Below are 12,851 nucleotides of genomic sequence, written 5' to 3' on the forward strand. Positions count from 1 at the left end.
ATTTGAGCACTCTCTTTGTTTTGTTGTTGTTGTTAATGGTAGTATCTGTTTACTTTTGGAAGATGACCTGTCAATTCAAAAATGTGCCCTGTTGGCACATATATACACATACTTGCTCTAACAACAGGGAAGCCAGGGTAGGTCTTACATGAGGTCATATCTTCATTGTTGGTGCTTCTGAGTTTGCTCATATTAATCTTTAACTTCTTTAAGTCACATAGAGTCCTCCTAACATGGTGTCCAGCAACTTTAAATTCTTACAATATAAGGGTCCATGATTCTCTGAAGAATGACACCAGGACTCAAATAGTACATAAACACAGAGTGTTTTATTCTGCAGAAGTCCAACATGCTGGGGTCTCCCATTATCAAGATAGACCCAGAATTGAGCTCTCTTGCCCAATTCAAAGTACATTAAGGGAATCCAGGAATTGTCTTACTCTGTCTCTAGGCATTCCAGATCCATTACTGGGGTGTGGTGGCTGGAAACTGTTACTGAGGAATCCTGTGGTGGGTGGACTTTGTTTTAATCTGTCTCTAAGTTGTGGAGGCAGGCTGAAAACTGCCAACCCATTGTCCTTGCTTTAGGACAGGTGGTGGTGCAGTTTCTAATGGCAGGGCAGTTTCTGACTATCTTCCTGAAGTCTGGGTTTTTAGGCCTAATCTCATGAACTGCCAATTTGAAGCCTGTCAAATCAAGGAGTCAGCCTGTCTCATCAACCCCTGTGATGTAAGCTAAAGAAATTCTCCCGAAGGGGTTGGGGAAGAATATAGGATACATTTTCAAAATGAAGGCTGTGCACTTACTGTGAGACTGGCTGACCCTCCTCTGAAGTGGGATGGCCATTACCAGTTCCCTGGACCTCAGCTATTGCAAAGGCAGTTTGTCTCAAGTTCATAGAGATTCGGGCCACCCTGATAAATTCCCTTATATTGAGCAATGGTTGACACTTGTTCAAATCCCACTTTTTTGGCTTAAGTTTTGTGCTTCTAGAGATTATCCTGCAAAATCTTTATCACCAGCCTCCCACTGCCTGTCTTGCCCCCTTCAGAGGCCAAGAAGCCTCTGCTAGTTTCCCTTCCTCCTTCCTATAATCCACATTCATCTCACTCATCCTTGTCTTCCTGCATTTCTTCCATATTCATCCTCCTTCTTCCAACATCAGAACTCGTCTCTCTCCATATACCTCCTGGTTATACACCTAGGCTATATGGCATTGTGAATGTGGTTGTTGTAGATAGCATCCAACCATATTGTTCTTGAAGAGCAGTGTCGATGACCCCAGTGGAAAAGGTGTATTAACCATGCCTTATACTTCATTTTCAATATTATTTCTAAGATTTTGGCTTAATGAAACGATGTGCACATGCAATCCAGAGATCTGTGTGCTCTGAATCTTTTTTTTTAACACCCTGATAATTTCATTGGCAACATGACTCACTTTAGGAAGGTCGCTTGTCAATTCAAAAACATACCCTATTACATCATGATTTAGCAAGGAAACAGCCCCATCCTCAGATAAATGCACCATTCTGCATAAACTGGAGCAGATTCTTTGCTGCCAGGGGCCTTGTTGTCCTCTAAGCTTCATGCAGACACAAAGCATTTAGCTCAAGATCCCAGGAGTGAGTGTGATGGTTTGTATATCCTTGGACCAGGGAGTGGCACCATCTGGAGGTGTGGCCTTGTTGGACTAGGTGTGACCTGGTTGGAATGGGTGTGTCACTGTGGGTGTGGGCATAAGATCCTCGCCCTGGTTGCCTAGAAGTCAGTCTTCCACTAGCAGCCTTTGGATGAAGACATAGAACTCTCAGCTCCTCCTGTGCCATGCCTGCCTGGATACTGTCACACTCCCTCTTTGATGATAATGGACTGAACCTCTGAACCTGTAAGCCAGCCCCAATTAAATGTTGATTTTTATAGGACTTGCCTTGGTCATGGTGTCTGTTCACAGCAGTAAAACCCTAACTAAGACAGAAGTTGGTACCAGAAGCGAGGTATTGCTGTGATAGGCCTGACCATGCTTTTATTAGAAAGAATGTGGATTTTGGGACTTTGGATTTGGAAAGCAGTAGAATGCTTTAAATGGGGCTTAATTGGTCATCCTAGTAGGGATATGGAAAACTTTGTTGCTGGGAGTAATTTGAACTGTGTTGACCTGGCCCAAGAGATTTCAAAGGAGAAGAATTTCAGAATGTGGCATAAAGACTGTTTTTGTGGTATTTTGGTGAAGACTATGGCTACTTTTTGCCCTTGTCTGAAATGTCTGCCTGAGGCTAAGGTGAAGAGGCTCAGATTAATTGCATTGACAAAGGAAGTTTCAAAAAAGCCCAGCAGAAACTTTGTTCTCTGGTTAAGCCTTTTGAAGAGAAGTTTGAACAAGCATAGTAAGCTTAGAAAGAAAAATATAAAATATAAGGCTCGAGTATTAAAGAAAAAAAAGTACTAGGAAGTGAAATGGAGCAAATACTTGTGTTCTAGGAGATAACAGATTAAGGGAGTGATACCTTGGGGCAAGATCCTACCCAGATAAACTTAGATCCAGGTGGTGATACACACCTTTAATCCCAGGAGACAGGCGTGCTGATCTCTGCATTCAAGGTCAATCTACAGAGCAAGATCCAGGATAGCCAAGCTTAGGCAGTGAAGGGTTTGGAAAACAGAAAGCCAGTGACAATGTAATAGCACAAGCGGGTCATGTTGTAGTTCGTGCAAGCAGCAGAACTTTGCAGCTTCAACCACATGGCTCTGGCTCTAGAGTTAAGAATGGAAGGAACTACTGGGACAATATATGCTGGCTAGTTGGAGCTAAGAAATTATCAGTGATTAAGAAGAGACCAGCATCACTGAGGTGAAATCTTCTGGGAAGTGTTTTCTGGAAGCACAAAGAAGCTGTGTTCCAGAGATAGCCAAGGTTGTACCTCTTGTTGCAGCTGGACTTGGTAATATGTAAGAGTCACCCAGGTGTACTGGTTTTGAAGGCATGAAGGTGTAATGAAGAACAGCTGAGGCTTGGCACTGTGAGAGGTCATGGAAGGCCATTGGAGAAGGTATAGCCTCAGCTGTAGTTGATGGCCCAGGACTGAAGGGGTCAGGCAAAGGATTTGATGCTTGGCATCATGAAGAGAGCCTATGAGAGGCTATTGGTGAAGCCTAGTTGTAGGGAAACACCCCAGTGTATTGGAGATGTCAGTACCATGGGATGATCACCAAGAACAGCAGCCGTAGTGGAGTGGATCAACCTGAGCTTAGAGTGCTACAGAGGGCAGAGTTGGAGAAGTGATGCCAGCCCTTAGGAAGAGTCCAAAAGATCAAGTGGAATCCCAGACACTGAAACAAGAAGCTGTAACATTGAAATTGCCTTGTATACTCAAAGATGTTGAAAATGCCAGAGCCATGGGATACATGCTGATGAAAGCTGATAACAGGGAGTGGAACTAGACCAGGAGAAACAGTTTGCTGCAGTCAACAAGTATGAAAAGGAATGGAGATCTGAAGACTGCTTTGACATCAGCCATGGAGATGCAGAGTTTGGAGTTTGCCCAGCTGGTTTCCTGCCTTGTTTTGGGGATTATAGTTAATTAAGTTGGATGAATCTCAGAAGAGACCTTGAACTTTGGACTTTTAACATTGGTGCAAATGCTATAGACTATGAGGACTTTGAAAGATGGACTAAATACATCTTGCATTATGCTATGTTTAATTATGGCCCCCATAGACTCATGTTTTTGAACAAGTCTATGGGGACCAGGGAGTGGAATGTGATGGTTTGTATATCCTTGGACCAGGGAGTGGCACCATCTGGAGGTGTGGCCTTGTTGGAATAGGTGTAACCTGGTTGGAATGGGTGTGTCACTGTGGGTGTGGGCATAAGATCCTCGCCCTGGTTGCCTAGAAGTCAGTCTTCCACTAGCAGCCTTTGGATGAAGACATAGAACTCTCAGCTCCTCCTGTGCCATGCCTGCCTGGATACTGCCACGCTCCCTCTTTGATGATAATGGACTGAACCTCTGAACCTGTAAGCCAGCCCCAATTAAATGTTGTTTTTTATAGGACTTGCCTTGGTCATGGTGTCTGTTCACAGCAGTAAAACCCTAACTAAGACAGTGAGCAAAGACACTTTGAGTGTCTTTGAGCCTTTCCAAAGTTTATTTCTCTATGATAGTTTTCATTTCCAAGAGCACTTCATTTATTAAATATTTTGTTTATTATGAATCCTCTTCCTATGCTTGCATTTCGTCCCCATAAAAATAGGACATTAGGTGAGTCATTTTCTCTCTCAAAGTAGTAGTTTACATACTAGAGAATAAATTCTCTGGGCTGTATTAGTACTGTGTTATATAGTTTAAATTATTAGGACTTAAATTGTTTGACATCCCATCAAGAACTCATTTTAAGCTGGGCAATGGTGGTCCCATGTCTTTAATGCCAGCAATTAGAAGGCAGAGGCAGGCAGATCTCTATAAATCCCAGGACAGTCTGGTTTACAGTCTGTGGTTCTAGAACAGCCAGGACTACACAAAAAAAGCCTGTCTCAAAAAGAAATAAAACAAAGATTCATTTTAAAGAAAACATTGTCATATGTTTGTAATATCAATTATGACCCTTATTAATGGGATAGGAGTTTATTTGCAGACATGGATCAGGTGAAAGCCCAGAGTTCTTTGATACTCACATTGCTGACCCAAAAGGAGAAGTCTGAGAAATCTCTATACAAATGCATCTTAGGGCTAGTGACAACTCACAGATTCATCATCACTAAAAAGCAATGGTATGTATTTTTCATGAATTGACCAGAAGTTCGTGTCCTTAAGTATACAGAGTTTCCGATATATATCCCTGCCTGTGATTTACCATTACAGGTGTACAAGGAAGAATCTTCTAAATGGCATTTTCATGGTCTTGACTTCTCAATAATTTCTTTGGATAGCCAAATAATTTCCTGCTTTCCCACTTGTTACTTTAATAACTCCAAGATACTATTTTTAAAAACTACAACTTTTATGCCTCCCTCATTAATATGTAGAAATATTTCTCTGCTTTTTGAAGCTGGTCTTGGGCAGTTTTGTTTGAGCAACTGTGTAAATAGAGGCTTGAAGAGTATTCAGGCTTTGTCTTGTTTTAGCTTCTTTGGGGACAAAGATAATGAGGATGAGAAAGAGTCCAAGGTAGCATCCTGGAGAGCTAGAATACCACCACACCAGTCCCTTTGAGTCATCCATGTGCTGACAAGTATATGGATCACCCTAAAATGTTTTCTTACAGTATTTTGAATAAATTAGATAATATTTGCTTTAAGCCAGTAACTTTCAGTGAGGTTTACAATATAGCAATATGGAACATGTAAAAGTTTAGTACAGGCAACGGTAACTCAATCCGATTGAAGTACTAAATAGGAATAATTGCTGTCAATCTTCAGTTTGAAATTATTTTCCATGAAACAAACGAAATGCACCTATGTAGTAAGAACCAACATGGACAAAGTAACATGAATAAACAAACAGCACCTAAACAAACTGCAAAGAAACTACCCAACACAAAAACAAATCAGGCAGAGAAAATGTGATGATCATAGAAAAAGGAACTGTAATATTTTAGGTTACCTATATATCATCCAAATTACTTTTCTCATGGATAATGACTATGAAAGTATTATGTTTTGGCAGTTCTTTTTTTTTTTCAAAGAGAATGAATATTTAATTTGTTTCCCACAATGTTGCAAACCCCATGTTTCACGATGGGAAAACAACAGCCAACACAGCACATGGCGAAACAAATACTCTCCTGCCTCTGACACTGTATAACACTTCCCTGCATTCCCAGTCATTTCCAATGAGAAGACACTAAGTCTCTGACCAAAACCCAGTGGTGGATATGGGCAAGTTATAAAATTATGTAAAACACACCACTGTTATCTTGAGTTATGAAATTCTTATTACCTGTAGGTAGGGTCTCACCATATAGCTGTAGCTGGTCTAAAACTTGTTATGTAGACTGACCTCGAACTAACATCTGCCTGTTGAGTGTTGGGATTAAACAGTGGTCCATCACCAAACCAAGTCTCATAACCACTTTTCACTGTAGATGATCTTAAGAATTCTAAACACCAGGGCTTAAACCCTAGTCTAAATAATTAGTTTGCAGAGTATCAAAAATCTGTACACTGTGTTTATCCGTATCCATTAGGAAGTTGGGGGTGAGTCTTAAGTAGCACTGTCAAGAACAGTTTCTTTCCATCAGTACTGCTAAAAGTTCTTTCAAGTCCTCTAGTCTCCACTGGTTTAAGACAAGCATGCTGGAGCAGGTCACATCCAGTTTTATCTGGAAGTGGAGGGATGCTATCCATGGTCACTCCTCAGTGGACTTCACGTATTTCTCATATGCTTCTTCACTCATCAATTCATCCAGCTCTGAAGGGTCATCAATTTATCCAGGTCCAGTGTCATCCTGATCAGCCAACCATCTTAACAGGATTTGTTGACAAACCCTGGGTTTTCGGCAAGTGCTACATTGACTTTGGTTACCTCTCCTGACAGAGGAGAGGAGAGTTCACTGGCAGCCTTCATGCTCTTCAAAGGGCCAAACTACTTGCTTTTTCAATTTTGTCCCTACTTCAGGCAGTCTACAGTAAGCAACATCTCCTCAAGCTTCCTGTGCAAAATTGCTGATCCCCTCCATTCCCATCCCTTCCTGTTGTTACCCATTTATGTTTCTCTGAGAATTTATGCACCTACAGCAAATCAGATCTAGTGCTCAGTGCGCAGACAGCAGCAGCATAGATAGTAGAACACTCACATACAGAAAAAGCAAAGTTAAAATTTTACAAAAGTAGGTCCTGGGGTATGAGACCTGAACTGAATCATCAGGATCCATGAGAAATAGCCCAGTGTAGTGCTGCATATAACTCAAGGGTGAAGATGAAAATAGGCAAATTCCTGGAGCTCATTAGTCAGCCTAAATAACCTAACCACTAAGTTCCAAGAATAATGTAGACACACTTGAGGAATGATGACACCCATGGTATCCTTTGTCTATACATACATACATACATACATACATACATACAACATGTATATACCCACACAAATATATAGGCAGACAAGCACTTTTACTTATGGGAAAACAACATTATTCATTGTTAGGATGTTTGTTTTTTTTTTTTTTCGTTTTGGTTTTTTTTTTTAACATATGAAGCTGTTTAATTAGGTTAACAATTTAGAAGACCAGTTTGTGAGGATACATCCCATTTGTCAGGGAAAACTGAGATCGCAGTTAGCCCTGGAGCTGAGGAACAGCTTTAGTCTTTGGCAGAATCTGCAAGTCCACAGCTTTCTGATCAGCCTCTCACTGCTCTGTAACCTCGTATTTCTCCTTCTCCATGTTGAAGATGTCGCCTTCCTGATGCCTGGGCTTGCACAGCTGCTTCTTCTTGAAGTAAGCATCAGTCAGGTGTTTGGGGATTTTAACATCGCTGATAACAACTTTTGTAGAGGTGGCAATGACAAACTTCTGGTGTGTTCTGCGCAGAGGAACTCTGTTGATGACAAGAGGTCCAGTCACAAGAAGCAAGCCACTGTCCAGCTGCTTCAGGAAAACCACCCTCTTGCCCCTGTGGCGCCCAGTGAGGATGATCAAGACAGTTCCGGGAGTGAGACTGGAGCATAGCCTTCTCATGTGCTGGCTGAAGGACTTCTTGCCATGGCTCAGCAGCTTCCGAGGCACGTCTTCGGTGGGATAATACCTAGGCATTTTTCGAAACTTCACCAGCTGGGTGCCACCGTTCTTGTCCCCACCAACTGTTTTGGTGACAGTAGCAAGGACCTTCTCCTTTTTCTTTTTCTTCTCAACCTTGGTCTTGGCAGCCAAGTATTTCCTTTTGACCTGCCAATTCCTCTCACCAGGACAGAGTTTCGGCTGCAATGGGGCTTCGCCTTCTTGGGCTTTTTAAACTTAGGACGAACCTTTTTGGTTGCTTTGGCGGCCCGGGGACTGGAGGCAACAGCATCACCGCCCACCTTCTTGGCCGCAGGTTTCTTCTCCTTTGTATCAGGCGCCTTTTCACCCACCATCTTGCAAGATGGGAAAGAGCAGGATGTTTTAATACAGTCATAACACCAGTAATCAATTTCAGTAGAACTATGACATTTTTTTTTCTCGAAAGAGACCATATAATACTGTGTCCTATTTTTTAAAATGAAAAAAAAAAAATTACTGGGTCCAGAGCTTAGCAGAATTGTAATCAAACCAAACACAGAGACTTCATCCGCAACACATGGAGAGATGCAGATTCCCATAGTCAAACATTAGGAAGAGTTCAGAGAGTACTGCAGAGGAAAAGAAGGAAGGATCAGAGGAAACAGAGGGGTCAGGAACACACCAGGAGAATATGGCCCACGGAACCAACTAACAAGGACTCAAAAGGGTTCAGAGACTGCAGGAAGCCTGCATGGATCTGACCTAAGTGTTCTACATATGTTATTGCTGAGTAGCTTGGTGTTTTTATGGAAATCCTAACAGTGAGAGTGGAGGCTTTCTGTAATTCTTTTGCCTACTTGTGTGACACTTAACCTCCTACTGGGGTGCCTAGTCTAGACTTGATATGATGGTACATGTCTGGTCATATTATAGCTTGTTACACTGTGTTTAGTTGATATCTATAGGAATCATGCTATTCTCTGATGGGAGGAGGAGCAAGCATGAATCTGAGGGAGAGGGAGAGGTAGGAGAGAGCCTGGGAGGAGGGAGTAAGGGGAAACTTTGGTTAGGATGTATTATATATGAGAAGAATTTTTGCTTTAAAAAATAGGTACGCCAAAAGAAAGAAAGAGAGAGAGAGAGAGAGAGAGAGAGAGAGAGAGAGAGAGAGAGAGAGAGAAGGAAAGAAAACTGTTGAATCCAACTACCTATCAGGAGAACTGGCGTAAAAAGATAGATAAGAATTTTAGAATCTGGAAGTAGTACTAATACATAAATAGGTAAATGAGCAGAGTGAGAAGTTTACACATTGATTTGGTTCAGTCTAAGAAGATGATATGTTTAATTAATAGGAAGAAATGTACAGGATAGTAAAATATGTTGGGCTATACAGAGAAACCCTGTCTTGAAAAAACAAAAAACAAAAAAAGTAAAATATGTTGGGATATTTAGATAGCAATTTAAAAATGAGACAAAATTAAACTCATTCCTCAAGTTAGATTTCTACCTCCAGAAGAATGAAAATAGATTTATATCTTTCACTTTAATTATTCTGAAATGATTAAAGAATTCCATCTTGTCCTGACTCCATTTTTTTGTGTGTTCTTAGACACTTCTCAGCCTTATATCTCCATCCACCAACAGTCATATCCACCTTTTTGAGTTTCCATCTCCTTGACCATGGTCCAGATATATTAACTAAAGTGACAAACATTTATATAATCTTAAACTTTAATAACTGAAGAAATTATACCTCTAAATTAGTAGCATGCTGTATCTGAAATAACTACTAGGTTTTGTCAAAACAAATGTTGGCAGGTTACTCAGACCCACATCTATTATTGGTATAATTTTTCATTTTGCCTTTTGAAATGTTGTGCCACTGAGTTTTGGCACCAAGACTCTTATAATCTTTGTATTTGTTTGTTTGTTTGTTTTTACTTATTCACTTTATATCCTGCTCACTGTTCGACTCCTGGTCACTTCCTCCCACAAACCTTCACCCCTTGCCCTTCTTCTCTGAGCCGGTCAGGGTTCTCTGGGTATTACCCAACTCAGGCCCATCAAGTGTCTGTGAGACTAGGTGTTTCTTCTCCCACTAAGACCAGACAAGGCAACCCAGCTAAAAGAAAATACCCCCTCTTACTTGCAACAGCTTTTTGGATAGCCCCTGCTCCAGTTATTTGGATCCCACATGAAGACCAAGCTGCATATTCTCGTGTGGGAGGCTTACATCTATTCCCTGTATGCTTTTTGGTTGGTGGTTCAATCTCTAAGCGCCCCAAGGGTCCATGACTCTGTTGGGATTTCTGTGGAGTTCCTATCCCCTTCGGGGCTGGAAACCCTTTCTCCTATTCTTCCATAAGTGTCCCCAAGCTCCATCCACTGTTTAGCTGTAGGTATCTGCATCGGTCTGAGCCAGCTGCTGGATGGAGCTTCTCAGAGGACAATATGCTCCTGTTTACAAATATAACAGAGTATCATTAGTAGTGTCAGGGACTGATGATTGTCCATGGGATGGGTCTCAAGTTGGGCTGGACATTGGTTAGCCATTCCCCCAGTCTCTGCTCCATCCCCCATCCCTGTATTACTTGCAGAGAGGATAATTTTTGGGTTGAACATTGGATTGATGTCTTCTATCTTTCCACTGGGTGCCTGCCTGGCTACAGGAACCTCTTAAGGTTCCATATCCCCAGTGCTGTAGACTCTTACAATCATAATTGACCTGATTAGAATCATGGTCTGTATCTTTTGTACCTGGATTTATTACATTTTTTGAGGTCCCAGTGAAACAAACTTCTCTCACACAGGACTCGGCCTCACTTCTGACATACCCAGCCAGTGGGAAGGAATCAGGGTATGTGTCTACTGAAGAAATTCCATAACCCCACATCTCCCACTGAGTCTGGAGAGGTTTTAGAATGATCTTTGTGTTCCAACACACCAAAACGGAGTCATTATAATATTCTTAATGGACAAGTCTGTCTCCAGAATTCAGTTCTGATTGAGAAATGCATGCCTCTTAAGGCATACTCTTGGGATTGAGAAGGATGGGGATTTTGGAATCCCTTTTCTGGAGGAGAGGCCTCTTGAGGAGACTTCTTCTGGACAAAAGGGACAGGCTTCTTGGGAAGTCTCCTTATTTTTAAGGAGACTAGGCCCTTTGAAGACCCATTTTATACTTCTGAATGAGAAATAACAAATACATATGGATGACACAAGTGCAGTATAGAGATCCAGGAAAGTGCTGAATTATAGGCAAAATGCTGGTTCAAAAGTGAGGAGTTTGCATTTTTGTATTTAACTCATTTTTTTTGTAGTTTTAAAATTATTTGTGTGTATGAACATGCTTGATTCTGTTCAGGAACCCGAGGTCAGAATAAAACAAGAAACAAACAATCTGCTATGCTCTGGGACCAAATTCTGGTCCTCTGCAAGGGCAGCTCTGCTATAATATTTACAAAAAGAAAAGCAAGAGGCCTCAGAAGGCATCATCCTCAGGAAGAGGGCCAGGGACTGTCAGCCACAGCAGGGCCCACGTGCCACACCTTGGGCCCATGTGCCTCTTCTAGGGCCCACTTTCTGCCCCCAGACCCTATGCACTTCCCCTAGGTCCCATGACTCCCTGGGCCCATCGCACCATCAAGTGCGCATGTGCATATCTTTCAGCCAATCAGCAAGGAGCCTAGATGATCCTGGCTTTTCTCTCGGTCGTCTGAGACGCCATTTTGCCTAAGAAGCTTTGAGGAGAAAGATGCCAGCTTCGTGAGAGTCTTCGCTTCTCTAGAGACTTGTAAGCCTGTTTCACCCAATGGTGGTCTCTGTCTGCGAGGGGAAAATGGAGGTGGTGTTGAACTTTGCTGAGCTTGCTGAGGGGAAATTAGAGCCAGTGGTGGACCTTTCTGAGCTTGCCGAGGGGGAAATGGAAGCGGTGGTCTCTGTCTGCGAGGGGAAAATGGAGGTGGTGGTGAGCTTTGCTGAGCTTGCTGAGGGGAAATTAGAGCCAGTGGTGGACCTTTTTGAGCTTGCCGAGGGGAAAATGGAGGCGGTGGTCTCTGTCTGCGAGGGGAAAATGGAGGTGGTGCTGAGCTTTGCTGAGCTTGCTGAGGGGTAATTAGAGCCAGTGGTGGACCTTTCTGAGCTTGCCAAGGGGGAAAATGGAGGCGGTGGTCTCTGTCTGCGAGGGGAAAATGGAGGTGGTGGTGAGCTTTGCTGAGCTTGCTGAGGGGAAATTAGAGCCAGTGGTGGACCTTTCTGAGCTTGTCGAGGGGAAAATGGAGGCGGTGGTGTATGGGGGGTGTGGTCTAGGTTGGCTAGGGGAAAATGGAGGTAGTGGTGAGCCTTGCTGAGCTTCCTGAGGGGAAAATACAGCCAGTGGTGGACCTTGCAGAACTTGCGGAGGGGAATATGTTGCTGGTGGTGGAGGTCGGTGAAGGGACAATGGAGGTGATTATGTTGTAGCTTGTCAAAATACTATTGCTTACAAAGCCCACAGAGACCATCATCTTTGCAAAACGCATGAGGATTTTACTTATCCAACATGTTGGGGAACCCCCTCTCAGCAAGCAGGCCAGAGGAGAGACCCAGAACAAAGAAAGAACACATTTTTTTTTATACCTTTATAAAGGCTGGATATAGGCACCAGGGTAGTTTGGCTTTTTTTAATTGCTCTAGCCAATAACCTTTTTAGACATTGGTTGGTTTGTATAGGGTGACACTCGTTTTGTCTGTCCTTGTGATCTTTAGTGTGAGGTGTAACAGAGGAATTGTTAATCTTGTTCTGGAAGCTTAGTAATTTTGACCATTGAAACTATGATTCTATATTTGTTTAGTCAGCCAGCTTTTTTTAGTCTGGCTCTGTACTTGGCCTGCTATTACAGTTTCGAAAGTCCTTTTGAATGGGGAAGGTACTGGGTAGTCTTGAATTTGTTTTGGATATTACAATGGTAATCCTTGCTGAAGTCAGTGAGGGGAAAATGGAGGCAGTGGTAACCTTGCTGAGCTTGCTGAGAGGAAAATGGAGGGGGTGGTGTATCCTGCTGATGTTCCACCACCTTCCCCCCAGAAGAAATTGGAGGTGGTGGTGAATCATGTTAAAACCTCTCACAAGAAAATGGAGGTAGTGAACCTTGCTGAGTATTGTACCTTGAACAGG

General features: G+C 42.5%; 1 pseudogene; it reads right to left on the reverse strand.

The window, feature by feature from the left end:
• Positions 1 to 7,216: 7,216 nt before the first annotated feature.
• Positions 7,217 to 8,071, reverse strand: LOC147004748 (large ribosomal subunit protein eL6 pseudogene; annotated as a pseudogene).
• Positions 8,072 to 12,851: the final 4,780 nt, after the last annotated feature.

The sequence above is a fragment of the Mus caroli genome, unplaced genomic scaffold (assembly GCF_978045245.1).
Source record: "Mus caroli unplaced genomic scaffold, Mus_caroli_1 scaffold_5, whole genome shotgun sequence".
Taxonomy (NCBI): domain Eukaryota; kingdom Metazoa; phylum Chordata; class Mammalia; order Rodentia; family Muridae; genus Mus; species Mus caroli.